This window comes from Protopterus annectens, chromosome 7.part0 (assembly GCF_019279795.1).
Source record: "Protopterus annectens isolate FY-2018-M chromosome 7.part0, PAN1.0, whole genome shotgun sequence".
NCBI classification, from domain to species: Eukaryota; Metazoa; Chordata; order Ceratodontiformes; family Protopteridae; genus Protopterus; species Protopterus annectens.
In genome coordinates, this window is record NC_056739.1 from 1,446,981,618 (window position 1) to 1,446,998,614 (window position 16,997).

At 38.5% G+C, this 16,997-nt stretch overlaps 1 protein-coding gene across 2 annotated transcripts in view; it reads left to right on the top strand.

The window, feature by feature from the left end:
• Nucleotides 1–16,997, top strand: part of CNTN4 (contactin 4) — a 3,809,844-nt gene that overhangs the window by 3,216,636 nt on the left and 576,211 nt on the right. The gene's annotated exons all lie outside the window — the stretch shown is intronic.

Sequence of the window (16,997 nt, forward strand, 5' to 3'; positions counted from 1 at the left end):
ATTTTTTAAGTAGAGTGAATATATATTTTAATATTTTATTTAGTAATAAAGTTTTTATGAAGTAACAATATATTACTTTTTATAAATAAAATTTGGTAATATATGATTTTAAATTTAGAAAGGAGGGGGTTAATGCTGCTTATTATGTGAACTACAAGAGCCCTTTAAGAAAAAGTAATGATGTCTCTTTAATAGGCTCAAGCAATTGAGATTTGAATTTCAACTGTTACTATTTAAGTTACTGATTGAAATTTTATGGTATTATATTGTCTGAAGAAGCTTATGTGAAAGCGCTTACCTCGTGTGGATTAAAGTACTTTTTTACAAATATATTCGTTTTTGAGACTGGATTTTTACAGGAACATTGGTTGCCTTCTGCTGTTAGTCATCTGTGAGCTGATAATTTGTTTAATTTACACTTGCAGCAGGGCATTTGCTTCGTTTGGCGCTTTGCTTACAATTTTCATTATAATGCTTAGAAACTATTTATGTTTGTCATATTGATAACTGCTGTAGTAGCCTTAGCTTTATGAGTTATATCCTGCCAAGGATATAACAGCCAGCCATCATTCAAAGCTTCAGGGCGCCTTCCATACACCCAAACTGTCAAGTAGCTTGAGCTGACTAAAAGACAAACTTGGGCTAGAAGCCCTTCAGAGCTTTAGTATTGCTGAGGATTACACTCATCTAAGGCTTTTGAGGATCAATGGGTAGCCTTTGCTTTCCTTTGCTGACTAAGTAAGTTCCCTTTTTGGGAAAAAAGCTTCCATTTTATTACTTTTGTTGATTTTTTTGTCTTCCTCTTCAAGAAATGTATTTTAAAGCTAGGAGTCTTGTGTTTTAATGGACTGTCTCGAGACTGTAGCATACTTTAAATGGAGCCTTGTTTTTCTGTCACTTTAAAAGTGGTGTGAAGTAACTGAAAATATTTTTTTTCCAGTGGATAAATTGTGTTTAATTTTCTTTTGTGGGGTTGGCATGGTGCTTTTTACTGTGTTTTTCTGTCAAAAAAGTAACTTTTGTGAACTGGTACTGTTTACTGGCAATTATTGCTTGTCTTCATCATGATTGAGCCACCATCTTCAGCCTGACCATGGAGCAGACTACAGGTCCCGCAGCTGGTCCTTCTTCCAACCAAAAAAGGAAAAAAAAACAGCAAACAGCCTTTACGACCACAGTAGGTTAGCAGTTTGTCTCAGCTGCAGGTAGATGACTCAGCTGTAGCTATTTGTTGTACCTCAAATCATTCATCTTTTACCCTAGCTCCTACTGGTATGGCATCTAGAGCCACTATGAACTAAAGGTTAGCCATGTCTTCAGTGTCTGTAGGTGTCCCCTCAGTGAGCAATGGAGTGGCACTTTTTTCAGAAGTGGGAGAGAGAACAGGAATCTCCTTGTGTCAGAATGCTGTATCCATTCTCTGGAGAAGCTGCTGTTGCCAATAGTAATATGGCTGCCCCTTTTTTCCTGCCAAAAAATACAAGAGAACCAAGATGGATCTAGTCCTCCTCAGTTTTCCTTGGATAGGAGTAGTTACTGTGTCTACCTCAATGTTTAATTCAGGCTCTTGATCCTTCTTGTAAAGTAATTTCTGTTAAAAGAAGAAGGGATTCTTCTTTTCCTGAAGAGATTCAAGATTTTGAATCTGAACAGGAAAATACAGGGACTGATACAATTATTTTGTTTTTCACTCAGCTTCTAATTCAGAGTCAGTATAGAGCACAGTTTCTGATTCTCACTGTGGGAGTTTCTCTTTCTTTGAGACTATTGCTAGAATGTGCTAGTGCTTTCAATGGGAGAACACTGTGGTTTCTCAGTCCCTCAGAAAATACTGAGATGTTACAGAAGGATTTTCTGCCTACAGCCATTCCTCCATTTCTCTCTGCTTCAGAGGATGTGTATGTTACTGCCTACAAATTTCCTAATAGTCAGCTGCCAGGAAAAAGGCAGATAGTATGTATAAAGTTCCTCAAGTCTTTTAAGTTACCATACAATATTCCCAAACTGGACCCAGCAGCTACAGCATTAGTTGATCCCACTGCTGCTAAGCCCGTAGTTAATTCCAACCCTGTCTTTCAGATAAGGATAGGACATTTATTGAAAGATATGGGCAAAATGTATATACTTCTGCAACTTTTATTTTCAGAATTTTGAATTGTCAGGTTTATATGTTAAAGTTTGTCTTGGCAATTTGTGAAAGTATGAGGAATATTTTATCTGTAGTTTCTTCTTGTGAAGAAAAATCTGCATTAAATAACTTATTTTCCTCTGCTGCACAGGTCACTACTCATTGTTTGCAGCATGTGTATAACTCCGTTGATACCCTCTTCCAGGGCTATGACCACTGGTAGTGTTTAAAAAGATTTGCTTGGCTGTATGATGTAAAAAATAACATTTTAATTTTCCCCTGGACAGAGATATAGTGTTTGGCCCCTCTGCTGCAGAGTTGATCAAAATGTGTGGTGAATGGGGCAGGCTGATACAGGGAATCTCAAAGATTTTTCAGCACATCTTTTACAAATTTCCCAAGGGATTTTCTATTTCCTCATTAAATTTTTAGGAAAAAACAGAATAAATAGTTTCAACAACAAAAAAAAAAAAAAAAACAGGTAAAAAGGCATTTAAGATAAAATGGCAAAGGGGTTCCTAAAAGAAGTCTTGAACTTCCCAGAACCAAGGACAGTTCAAGTATAAATGAGGATTCATGAGACCTTGTGATTCTCTCCCAACTTGATCCCTTTGTTCTTTCAGACAGTCTGAATCTCCGTTTAGCTCTTTGGCGACAGATTGTTTCAGACACATGAGTTCGGAAAATTATTCATCAAGGCTACACATGGAAGTTGAAGGAAATTCTTCCTTTCCAGGGATCATTCCTCATCCTCCAGATCAAACCCTTTTGATTCCAGAGGTTTTTAACATGGAAAGCAGTTTACTGATTGCTCTGACCTCTCCAAGAGGGGTTTCTGAGTAGCACGTACTTACAGTAAGTCAGCCCTATTTCATTTTACATAGAGGCAGGCTTTCTGTGAGAACTAATCTTTCTTTTATGCCTAAAGTGATATTCAAGTTTACTTTAAGACAAGCAAACCATTTCCACATTTTCTTTCCTGAACCTAAAAATGAGGGAGAAATGATACTCCATACTTTGGGTATCCACAGACAAATCAGGTAGTATTTTGACAGAACTAAATCTTCATATCAGTTGTTCATTTCTTGTGAAGTTAAGAAGAAGGGAAAACCTGTATCAAACAATGATTTCCAAATGGTTGTCTAAGGCTATTATGTTTTGTTTATACTCACCATAACAAAACTATTCCAAGCAGAGTCAAGGTCTAGTCTATCAGGGCCTTTGCTTCATCTATGAATGTTTGGAAAGGACTGTATTCTAGAAGTATTCTAGAAGCTGCTACTTGGTCCCTTGTACATACTTGATTCCTTCTCTAGGTCCAGATCAACAGTTGCTAGGAACATTCTCCAGGGGCTCCTGTAATCTTCTCTGTCCACCTCCCAAGTGTAGCAAGCTAAGGTATTTTACCTATATAGCTAAGGCTACTTCAGGAATGATCAATTTGATGACCATATTACAGCTTTATAAGTTATAAAAAATAAATAAATAAATAAATAAAGATATATATATATATATATATATATATATATATATATATATATATATATATATATATATATACTCGATTTACTATCAAAATGATGAGTGTAGGTTCAGTGAACACAGAATGTCGAATAACAGTTGGCCGACTCCCATGTCACAGAACCTACATGTTTTCGAGACTCCAGTTCAGTGAATGCGTTGTGCATCCGCACATATGCGGTCAACCTTACGACTACTGATCATGGTACAGTGCGGATCATGAAATTTACTCTTTTCCCCACTGTTATGCGATCTCGAAGTTGGAATATATAATTTTCAGGGGGTGTAGGGGTGCAGGGGGGCTTGCCCCATGCAAAAACATGCAGTTTAGTGTTTTGTTGTACGTATGTACTACTGAAAAGTATAACTTCTGTTGCTGTTCTCAAAGGTGCAGGAGAAGGAGTATGTCGAATAATGCCAAATTTAAATATTCAGCATTATATTCAACATATTGACTTTCTTCCTGTGCTATTTTCAGTGTAGTGATTCACGCAAATGAACAGAAATTATTCTGTCATTAGTGATTTTGACAGTAAACCTATATACTCATATACCTTCCTAACTAATTTTCACATTTAACGTTTATATCGGTATTCAGAGAGAGATTCAGAAAGAGTCATGGGCTCAAGCTCAATGCCAAGAAATGTATAGTTATCCCCTTTGGGAAAAAACATGTACCTGTGAATTACCACATAGGTGGCAGTACACTAAACACCTAAAGTGTAATAAGAGACTTAGGGACACAGGTGGACAGTGGTCTCACCTTCGATAACCACATCGCCACAACAGTCAGGAAATCCTTCTATGTGGCACACCTCATCACTAAGGGCTTTTCATACAGAAAAAAGGAGGTCTTTGTCCCACTGTACTCATCCCTCATTAGACCTGTTATACAATACAACGCCCCGTTTGGTATGTACCTCTCAAGACATCTGCAACAACTGTAATGGCCGCAGAAATACCTCACTAAAAGAATCACAAGCCTAAAGCAGATGCCCTATGCTGACAGTCTAAAAAAACTCCACCTATAGTCTGTCACATATCATCTACTCAGAGGCGATATCTGCTTAACATACAAGGCCATGTCAAACCCAGAGCTGTTAGACATGCTACACTTAAAGAAATCCCAATCCCTCAGAGACACATGCTCCAGGGACCTAAACCTTGTCATTACAATGAACAAAACCTGCTGGAGGGATAGGTTCCTGACCCAGAGACTCCCCAGACTCTGGAATAGACTGTCCATACATGTCAAGCAGAGCACCTCTTTGGCCCTCTTCAAAAGGAGATTGGATGGGAGATAGGAAATTCACCCCAGGGATCACGTCAGTCACCCTGCTAGACAGGGGTCCAGGGAAGTAAATACTGTGGGAAGAAATAGCCAGGGAATTGTTATGGCTAGGCTTGTATAGGTCCTAGGGCCAATAGCCTAGTACCAACCTATGCACCTATGAACCTTTGAAGATATGTCTCTCCTGTAGTAAATTGTACTGTGAAGATAATTTCACATGGACTGATGGGGTTTAAGTATTTGTAAGTGCTGATATACTTATGTATAATGAAGAACCACAGTCATGAATACAACAGAAACTACATAAGTAATTAAGCCTATTATGTGTGATTATGTGATGAATAGTCATTGCCATACAGTTAGCATGCCCAGTGCTTTGTGTGTTCATAAGCATATTGAAATATCTCATAGATGCTACACGGGCACAGATGGACCATGCACAAGACTTACACAGCAAGGTGGCAAACAAGTCATTACATAAAACAGAAAGAAATGACTGACAGGTCTGTCAGAACGAGGGGGAGCTAGTGGAGGAAGACACAGAAGGAAAATGGAAAAGGAAAGAAAGGGTGGAGTGGTTTGCAGGTAGGGAAAGAATGGCATTCTTTTTGTGGGACAGGTACCCTCTTTATTTATAAAGAGGGAAGAAGGGAAATTAGCATGGGAAAGTGTAGCTAGGAAGGAGAATCTTAAGATGGCAGTAGGAGCAGACACAATAAACATACAAAACAATTAAGAACTGGCAGAAGCAATAGTGGCACAAAAAAAGGATCAAAATTGAAGAGAGACAGTCTAATGGCAAGGGGGGGATTGTTGATGTGGAGGACTGGACTAAAAGCAGGGGGATGAGGAGTTACACTAAGAAAGGATAACATTATAATGGTGGTATAGGGTTGGATGAGAATGACCTGAAATAGCCAGCCCAGAAGGGTAGAGGGGACCCACCCCAGAATTTAATTACCTTTATGGCTGATATCATAAGTGGATTCCATCCCTAGAAGCCAAATGTTTGGGATCTGACCAGTTATGCAACTCTAACAGACACATGAAGGGTGTTATTACCAGCAAACAAGTGGAATAGCAATGGGGGCACCATGTGCCCCCATGTATGCTAACTTAATCATGAGATATTGGGAAAATAATTATTTGTTTCAATCAGAATACTATCAGTATATCAGGATGTACACCAGATATATTGATGATATTTTTATCATTTGGAATTATGATAGAAAAACGTTAGAGTCTTTTTTGGAATATATCAACACAACTGTTAGATTTTTAAAATTCACTTATCAGATTAGTAATGATGATATTACTTATTTAGATGTGAATATTGTATATAATAGAGAAACAAAAAGTTTGAAAACGAAAATTCACAGGAAATCCACATTTTCAAATGCGTATTTACACTTTAGTAGCTGGCACCCTGACCATCAGAAAAAGGCCATTGTTAAAGGGCAGATGGTCAGGGCTGCCAGAATGGTAAGTAATGAGCAGGATTTTCTAGATGAATTACAATACATAATAAAACTTTTTACAAATAGGGGTTATCCCAAACAGTTTTGTGAGAATATATATAATGAAGTAAAAGAAAAAAGGAAAAATGGTATATATACGTCAATACTAATATCTGGAATTTCAAATCAAATGAAAATTATAAGTACACCCAGTATTGGAAACAAATATAATAATGTTCCTTTATATATAACTACTTATAATGATTCATATAAAAACATAGAATCAATAGTGAGAAAAAATTGGAATATGCTGGCAAATGAAAGAACTTGGAAACAATTTTTTCAGGGATCATTAAAATTTGTTTATAGAAAAAGTCCATCATTTAAAAATTTATTTGAACATAAAGGAAGGATGGACAAATGTATTAATAGGATCAAAGGAAATTTCAAATGTGGAAAATGTACTGTATGTAGTCATATAAAATGTACAGGTATGGAGATGATGGTAAATGGTTGCAGAATCAATGTAAATGGGCATTATAATTGCTATACATTGAATGTTGTGTATTTGGCCTTATGTCAACAGTGTAAAGCCTTTTATGTAGGAAAAACTAATAGGCATTTTAGAGAACGAATAAAAGAACATCTTTTAGATATACAACATCGCAAAACTACAAATGCTTTAGCTAGGCATGTTATTGATAATGTACATTATAAATTTAATTTTTGTGTTATTAGTCAAATAAAATATGATCAGCAAGGGAAAATTATTAAATACCATTTAGATATGGAAGAGTTAAGATGGCAACTTCAGTTGAATTCATACAATCCTCCGGGGTTGAATGAATATTTAACGATTATGCCACTATTAAGGATAAATAAAATAAATGGTACATAGTATATACATGTGGGTTCATTGAGGTCACTAATTATTGAGACATATATATATATATATATACATATTTGGTAGTAACATGTTTCATATGGGTACATGTAATATAATTACATATTATTGCATGTATTGTATTATATATGAATTATAATATGTGTATATATATAATTCATAACATATTACATTAGTATAATATTGTTATTATTATATATTTATTTAGGATTGTATTTGATATAATAATTTACAAGTTATAAATTATGGTTGTTTAGTTATATTAGTTTAAAATATATACAGAAGTATCACCATGACTGGTTAGTATTATTTATGTAGTTATAAGTTTTAAATTGTATTTATAATGTTGCATATATATCATATAAATGGTTATGTAAAGCAACATATAATTGTAATGTTTTAGGATATGTTTAAGTTTTTAAATGTAAATAAGTTATATAATTTATTGGTGTTTTTGGAGCAGATTTTAATGTAAACCACCATTTTATAAGTTAAATTTGGTATCCCTTTAAGGAATGAAATAATTAATAGAATGGACAAAGGGAATTGATATCAATTAACCAATTTAGAAGATTTAAAACAGTATAAAAATGTGGTGGAAAAACTGTTGTTTGTATTCTGATGAAGTTCATAGGAACGAACGAAACCTAGGTAAATAAAGGACTTTTCAGTGTGGTACGTTGTGTTGGTGTTCCAGCAAGTTGTAGCAGTTTTGCCTAGCAGTGAAGGGTTGTCCTGTAACAGCTGTTATCATCTCCTCATTGGCGTTGCTTCCATCTCGCTGTCCAAGAGAGAAGTTTTTGTGTTCGTTTTGGTTACATAAGTAATTAAGCCTATTATGTGTGATTATGTGATGAATAGTCATTGCCATACAGTTAGCATGCCCAGTGCTTTGTGTGTTCATAAGCATATTGAAATATCTCATAGATGCTACACGGGCACAGATGGACCATGCACAAGACTTACACAGCAAGGTGGCAAACAAGTCATTACACAAAACAGAAAGAAATGACTGACAGGTCTGTCAGAACGAGGGGGAGCTAGTGGAGGAAGACACAGAAGGAAAATGGAAAAGGAAAGAAAGGGTGGAGTGGTTTGCAGGTAGGGAAAGAATGGCATTCTTTTTGTGGGACAGGTACCCTCTTTATTTATAAAGAGGGAAGAAGGGAAATTAGCATGGGAAAGTGTAGCTAGGAAGGAGAATCTTAAGATGGCAGTAGGAGCAGACACAATAAACATACAAAACAATTAAGAACTGGCAGAAGCAATAGTGGCACAAAAAAGGATCAAAATTGAAGAGAGACAGTCTAATGGCAAGGGGGGGATTGTTGATGTGGAGGACTGGACTAAAAGCAGGGGGATGAGGAGTTACACTAAGAAAGGATAACATTATAATGGTGGTATAGGGTTGGATGAGAATGACCTGAAATAGCCAGCCCAGAAGGGTAGAGGGGACCCACCCCAGAACTTAATTACCTTTATGGCTGATATCATAAGTGGATTCCATCCCTAGAAGCCAAATGTTTGGGATCTGACCAGTTATGCAACTCTAACAGACACATGAGGAGGCAGGTCATGGTGCCAGTTCATACAGTGAGTCACAGGTTCACCTCAGTCCTCATCATCCACTGAACCTCACATCAAATGATACAGGGTAGTTCTCTATGTACCATTCTTGATGAAGTTCCTATATCCTCTTTAGGAGAATTAGCAGCAGAGGCCACCAGTAAGTCTTTCAGATTACCTTCCAAAGGATGGCTTTCATCACTCTGCAAAGACGCAGGTATGGGGATTGCTTTGGACACAGTAGTCAGTGCAGTGACCAGTTCAGAAAGTGTTAGCCACCACCACACCTCTGCCTGCTCAATGGCTGATTCTTCTGAAAAAAATCAAATAAATAGAAAAAATAACAAAACCACATAAACAAAAAAAAATGAAAAAAAGAAAAAGTAGCATATGGTGCAAAGACAATGGTTAGCATTAGATGGCATAGGTATTAAAATAGAACCTGGAAAAAACATAAAACATTACAGAGCAATGTAAAGCAATGGCAATGGAACATATTATTATTGAATAAGTGAGAACGTAGGTACACCAGTGCAGTTTAGTGCAGTATCACAGTGAATAGGTTAAAAAACGTACAAAATCAGTAAATGACAAAGTGGTTAACTATTCGAATGCACAAAAAAAAACATAAGTGCAGCTATGCTGTAAAGCTAGCAGTGCATTACACTTACCATTCTGTCTGTAGAGTCTGGCCTGCCTCTTCTTGCAGGCTGTCTGGTTTTCTTGAATGACCTGAGCCACTGCAAGAAGAAAGCAAACAGTAATGCACACTGTATATCCATGAGAGAAGAAGGCATTTATAGCAATTGATTCCTGGCCCAGTTTACAGAGAAACAGCAAAAAAGACACATTGCTCTAATGCTGGTGTTCTTTCTCCTAACCGCCTGTTGTCTCTGGATGTGAAGGTCTGGGTAGTGCTTCTTCAAGACACTACAGTTATGGAAGCATTGCTTATCAGAGCTGGCGATGTCAGTACCATCATTCCCTGCTTGACAAGTGTTTGCCAGACAGCCACTTAATATAGGGGACCTTCAAACCCTGTCAGCAGCACTCCCTGTAATCTATGTGTTACATATGTAAAACTTTATATAGATCACCTTCATACCTTCTCAGCAGCACACCCTGTACTCCATGTGTTATGTGTGTAAAACTTTCTATAGGGGACCTTCATGCTGTTTCAGCAGCACTTTTGTACTCCATGTGTTACATGTTTAAAACTTTATATAGGGGACCTTCATAACCCCTAAGCAGCAATTTCTGTACTCTGTGCGGCACATGTGTAAAACCTTATATAGTTGACCTTCATACCTTCTCAGCAGCACTCCATGTACTCCATGTGTTATGTGTGTAAAACATTCTATAGGGGACCTTCATGCTGTCTCAGCAGCACTCCCTGTTCTCCATGTGTTACATGTGTAAAACTTTATATAGGTGACCTTCATACCTTCTCAGCAGCACTCCCTGTACTCCATGTGTTACATGTGTAAAACGTTATATAGGGGAACTTCATACCCTCTCAGCAGCACTCGCTGTATTCCATGTGTTACATGTGTAAAAAGGTGTTGTATTCCTTGCTGGAATATCCCTGCTGGAGTCTGATCCTACTAAGGCAATGCTCACTCACTAGGTTAAGCTCTAGATAGAAATATTTTAGAAAAAAAACTTGGCCATACCTTTTATTCTAACTTTCATTTTGAGTTCAGTGATGTGGAGATTTTCAAAAAAAACAAATTGAATATTATAGGCTATCATGGCTAATTGCTTAATCCATGCATTTCTTCTAGACATGAGCTTAGAGGATATGAAAAATGTAATCATGCATTTCAATCAGCATGGGATGGTATCCTTTGAACAACAGTGACAGTATGCCTAGATATTTAGAAATAAACTCTCCACTGATGGTAGCAGCTGTGGCCAAAAGTGATTATTTCTCAAATGCAGGAAATGTTTTGAGACATTACTGGCTAATTTTCATGTCCTTGAATAGCCCTTATCTACCACTAGCACTAATCTGCACTTTCCCATGGCAGTTAACACTGGCAGACCATGCATCATGGTGGCAAAGGCACCAGCCTTTCCCTCTCTCACTCATGCACACATTCAAATGCTCACACACACACACACACACACACACACACACACACACACACACACACACACACACACACAGACACACACACACACACACACACACACACACACACACACACACACACACACACACACACACACACACACACACACACACACACACACACACCTCGCCCAGCCAGCTGCACTCACAAATGCACTTACCCATTAACCTGCACGCACCTTTCACACAGACACATGCACACATACTCGCCTTACAGCACTCATACCTCAACATACACTAGTGCAGTCACACACATATAAACATCCTCCATCATTACCTGTCAAATAAAACTCTTAACACTTACCTCTAACTTGATTGCTGAACATGAGCTTTTAGCCTTGTTCACTAACATGGGTGGCTCATGTACCTTATGTCTTACTGCAGGCATTTCCAGGGCAAGAGCACATGGTTAATTACCATATGCCAGTCGTCCTTAATATCTGACTATCCCACTGTGGTGCTGCATTTCTTAGTGATGCAGCACCATGGCAGGGTCATCTCTGAATCAGAAATATTTACCACTAGCTGTAAACTTCATGGCAGCCTTTCTCTGAATTTGTCATGCCATGACTCTAAAGCACTAAGCATTCAAATAATCAACATTGTTTAAAACATATTCTAAAAGCTTCTGCTAAATAAATGGTCTGGAGTAGCCACCTGCAACCCAACCCAGACAATATACTAGAAGTATGCTCTCTAAATATATTTCAGAATGCTATTGTTTCACCTCTAATACTTAATGAAAAGTGTTTTCAGTAATTGTATACCAAGTATATTAAACTTATATAGTGAAATATGTGTGATTTAGCATTCTAAAAAATAGTGGTAATGCAGTGGTGTCTCATATACACTGTCTTTGGACGTTGTTCTATTTCCTACAAGTGTAGCATTTGGGTATGGAAGCTGATACTTTTAAACCTATTATTTTCATTCCTATTTATGTTCTTTTGTTAGGACTATGTTTTATAGAACTGCTGTCGCACCGAATTCCACTTTTTTTTTTTTTTTACGTATCATCAACTTAAATGACTTAGAAGGGTTTGGAATACTGTTGTGAGATACAATAAAGCTTTTTTTTTTTTGCTTGCAATTAACAGTGACTACATGTGTAGACTGACCTGTCTGCATTGCTATGACTAAGATTCTAAACATTATTTTATGATTATATCAAATAATGATGCCCAGAAGACATTTTGGTGTGAAGTATTGAAATTTTTAAACCTCATCTATTTTTGCTGATTAATGCATAATTTTGTGGCTTAGGTTTGAAACATAGCAGTGTCTAGATTGGTATAAAGGTTAAGTTTTTCATCTAACAAATCCAAGGCACAGAGTATGAATCTCACCTTTAAGGGAAATCAGCTAAGGTTAAAATGGTTCACAAGGGCAGCTATCCTATTAATTAACTATGAATTGTAAGTGCAGAGCATAAAGAATTTTTTTATCAGGACAGTGCAAAAACAAACTATGTTGTAAGGCAGGAAAACATTAGAAATACAATGCACATTGAAGTTTTTATAACGAAAACAGCGGGATGAATAAGGCTAATGGTGATGAAAATCATTCCTTTGTAACAATTGATAGAGCCGATATTATTAAATCAGAAGATGAAGATTCTTCAGATCTGATCAGAAAATATATTCTTGTAATTGGAGATCCATTTATTAGAACTGTTACTTCCATTTACAAAGAAGATAATAAACATAGAATAGTTATGCTTGCCATTACCAAAATTAGACAGACCCCCGGATTTACTAATCTTCCATGCAGGACTAATCTAGTCCTGCACAGAAGCAGCAGTTTAGGAGGAGGACGGTAGCGCACCTTGCATATTAATGAAGGTGCGCTGCCTGACCTCCTAATCCTACATGGAGCGTGGACGAGTGCAGGGGACGTGTCTGAGAGCACAGCTCTCAGAATGAACATGCCCCTGCAAAGTAGAACAGCAGAAACTGTAAATAAATGAGTGAGACTGCTCATAGGTGTCCGCATATCCCCACCAACAGTCCCCCATGTATACAACAGCAACGGGACATAAAAATAAAAAGAGGAAACCCCTTTATTTTTTTTTAAAACCCTGAATACAGCTAACTGTAGGTGCGCACGTGTGCCCATCACTTAGCTATGGTTAAAGCAGCTGAAAAGGCTGAAGAGGATAACAAGGAATATATATGCAAATGAAGCAGCACAGCAATAGTGCAGTGGTCAGAGCATCCGCCTAATGAACAGGGATTCCCACTGCAGCACATATCATTTTCCATGTGAAATCTGTATATGAACATATTTTTACATCTTTTTGCTGTATAACCTACTAAATAACATTTAAATGTAAACTGGAGTACTGCATTAAATGCTCATGTGAAGTGTCAGTGTCATAATGAATAAGGCACTAGTAAGCAGGTTTAAGCACAGATAAGCAGTAGTAAGCATATATAAGCACTGGTAAGCGTTTTAAGTGTGTTTGCTCAGGGGTAAGCATTGCCTACGCAGATTAAGCAAAGTAGAAGCTAAGTGAGTATAAGAAACTGTAACCGGAGGTTAGCAGTGCTTACCATCGTGCAAACCCACTTACAACTGCTTTAAAGTGCCTTAATCACTCTGTACCCAGTGGCCCATTTTCTGCCCAGCAACAAGATAAACTGCCTCAGCCATGCTCGCACCCAGGACCCTATACACTAAAGTCACAATAGTTAACCACTAAGCCATCATAGCAATACATATGAATGAGGTATCAGCAAACTATTCCTCACCACAGGAAAATTAAACCAAACGTGAACTAAATCTATATACAATGTGAAGTGGTATAGCCTGCTACATAACATAAATATGTGAACTGGAGTACTGCAGTAAGCATAGATGTGATGTGTTATAGTAATAAAGTGTAGAAGTAGTAGATGTGTAGAATCATGAATACCAGACACATATAGAACCTGTAATGAATAATAAATCACTGCCAAAAGGCAAATATAGTGTTAATTAACTATTAAGCAATGCTAACCACAGCACAGCTCAACTTAGTAAGAATAAGCAATGTGTAGGGGAGCCAATCCAATCTGCCTAGCGGTATACCTCTTTAAGCACTGCCAACGTAAGGTAAGCAGGTGTGCCCATATCCTAGCCTTTTCAAACCTGGCCAGTCATGGAAGAGTGCGGGTAATTGGCCATATTTAAACAACACTGGCGGAAATACGTTCCATAACTGGTTGTAGCTTCCTACTCCAGGCAGAATGGCTGGTGTGGGTGAAGGCACTCATTTTAGAGCGCAGCACTGGGACATCCAGGAGTCAAAAATCATGGTTTGGCTCCTGGTAAAACACCATGAGGAGAGACTACTGCAGGGCCAGTACAAGGGCTCACAGTATAAAATGGAGGCCTGGGACAGTCTTGCCCATGACCTAACCAGTGTCACAGGTATCTCCCGGACTGGTGAGCAGGTCAGGCACCACCATGCTGACCTGAAGCGGCGGAGGGGGGATGTACAAGAAGAGTGGGTCTGGGAGTCCCGGCAGATGGCTAATGTCCCAGTACTGAGTAAGTACTCATTCTACTAAGTAGTTAAGAATTGCCTAGCTTGTGTATACTATGGACTGGTATGGCTAAATATCACTGTATTTCTCTGACAGCTGCAGATGAGCAGGCTACGAACCAGCAAGCCCATGATGCTAGGTTGCAAATGCTGCATCGCGAGGCAGGTTAGTAATTAGTCTGCATGTACTGTCATAACAAATAAATAGAAGACCCTTAGAAAGTGTTGTACCAGTAGAAAGAAATGTGTAATAGTCTGTGAATAAAGGTATAACCCCTGAAGTGCTTCTGTTTACTCTTCTGTCATATGTTGGTGAACTGTTGCATACTATAAACAGTACTGTTGTATTTTAAGCAGTGTCACCCACATTGTGGTATGCAGATAAAATGTGTATGAAGTCCTGCATAACAATGTTGGAAGTGCCAAGAGGTCAATCATAGTGTACAAGTGAGGGAGACTTAGATAGAAAACAGTAGAAAGCTTTGCATCAGGTCCCTGTTAGCACAGTGTACTGTGATGTTAGCTATCATTTTTTGTCACACACAGCAGGGGTTTGAATCCTGGAAGTGCTACTAAGTTGTATGCATAATAATACCCCACAACTGTACAGGTATTGTTATAATGTTCAGATAGAAAGCTGTATGCATAATTACACCCAACAACTGTACAGAATTTGCTAGAATGTTCAAATTGAAAGTTGTATGCATATTCATAACCTACAACTGTTCCAATCAGTCCAGCATGTCCAGACAAATAGCCCATATCACCAGCCTGGTACCCCGTCCCCATGAAAAATCAGTGTGATGGTCCAAGAAAAGTAGGTAGCCGTTAATGGCATATAACTGATAGTCAAACGTGTACATAGTCATAGAATGTATATGAAAACAAACCTGTCATTCTAGCACCTCACCCAAAGTGTATGACAGCAATTTTTAACATATGTTGCATTAACACCTGCATCTTGTCACACCTGTATGTAAGACACAGGTCACGTATATAATAATCTATAAACATACCAGTGTACAATATAAGGCCATTGGGTAGTTTAATAATACATGTAAGGGAAAGATCACTGCAGTGACTAAGAATGTTGTGAAAACTCCAAGGATATATTAGTTGTTAATTGAACTCTCTCTCTCTCACCCCTACCATATGTGCAAAATAACCCAATGACACTCCTCAACTGGTATGTGTACAATCCAAACTTTTGTTGGGACATATGTCCTAATGGTTTATAAATATTCACATTTGTTTCTATGCATGTGCCATGTTAAAATACACCCATATTGGTGGCCTGTTGCTATCAATGAAACCTGCATGCTCTTGTAATGGCTACTGTTGTTCTATATATGCATGTGTTCTGCTTGCTCTCCAACTGTGTTAAATCTAGTGTTTTGGGTTAATGGGAATACCTATGCATGCTGTTATAACTAATCCTGAATGCAGTTGAATGTTACTAACCCATATCTGTCATAAACCTGCTACAACATAGCTCATATGGGAAGGCTGGTCACAGCGGACCCACCTGTCCAATCTCAGATGGCCATGGCATGGGGCACCAGCACATCTGGGGCCCAGCCTGGGACCTCCTCCTCCGTGGGTGGAACTGCTGCAGAGGATGAGGCTCACCCCCCCAGAGCAAGTGCAGAGGGGAACCTGTCACCCATGAACAGGTCCAGGCCATGGTACATAGGGAGCTCAATCTGGAGTATCGAGACTGGCTACGCCAGCTTGAGGGCCGAGAGGCACAATTCGAGACCCCTCCTACACAGCCCCCAGCATGGCCACCTTTGGGGCCGTAATGGTGCAGTGATGACTGCCCATGGGTGGGGACCTCAGTCCCACTGTTTCCAGTTGGGGGCTCATGGGCTTGCGACTTCCAAACACCCCTCTCCATCCAAGGTGTTTACACACCACATGTGTCATATATCACCCCCGTATGTGTCTTGTTTGTCTTGTCTGTTAACCTACCCAACCTACCTCCCCAAATATACTTACTACCCCTCCCCAACATCCCACTCTCACCTGAAAATGAAAAAGGGCAATCTGTTCCCACAAAAAAATCTCACTCCATACATAGCTGTCCATTTTGCACATGTGTCCACTGGACACATGTAATCTGGTCTAATTGGCATCACAAAGAATATATGTTGTCCTCACCCCACTCCCAGGGGTCTGAGGGTCCAAATGTACCTCCAAATTCAGTGTATATGCACAGCTGTTGTTGTAGAAGAAATGGGCAGCTATGGACCTTTCCTATACCCTTCCTGCACATGCCTAGCTATTTCCACTACTGTCTTTCCCTCTCTGTGCCCCTTTTTTCACCACTTTCCTATCAACCCCTTTTTCTTTTCTTTTAAAGATATTAGCATGGAGGTAAGCGACAGTAAGCACTTTTAAGCAGCAGTAAGTGGGTTTGCATGGGTTATCGTGGGGGTAAGCTATCCCTACACAGGTTGAGCAATTCCAA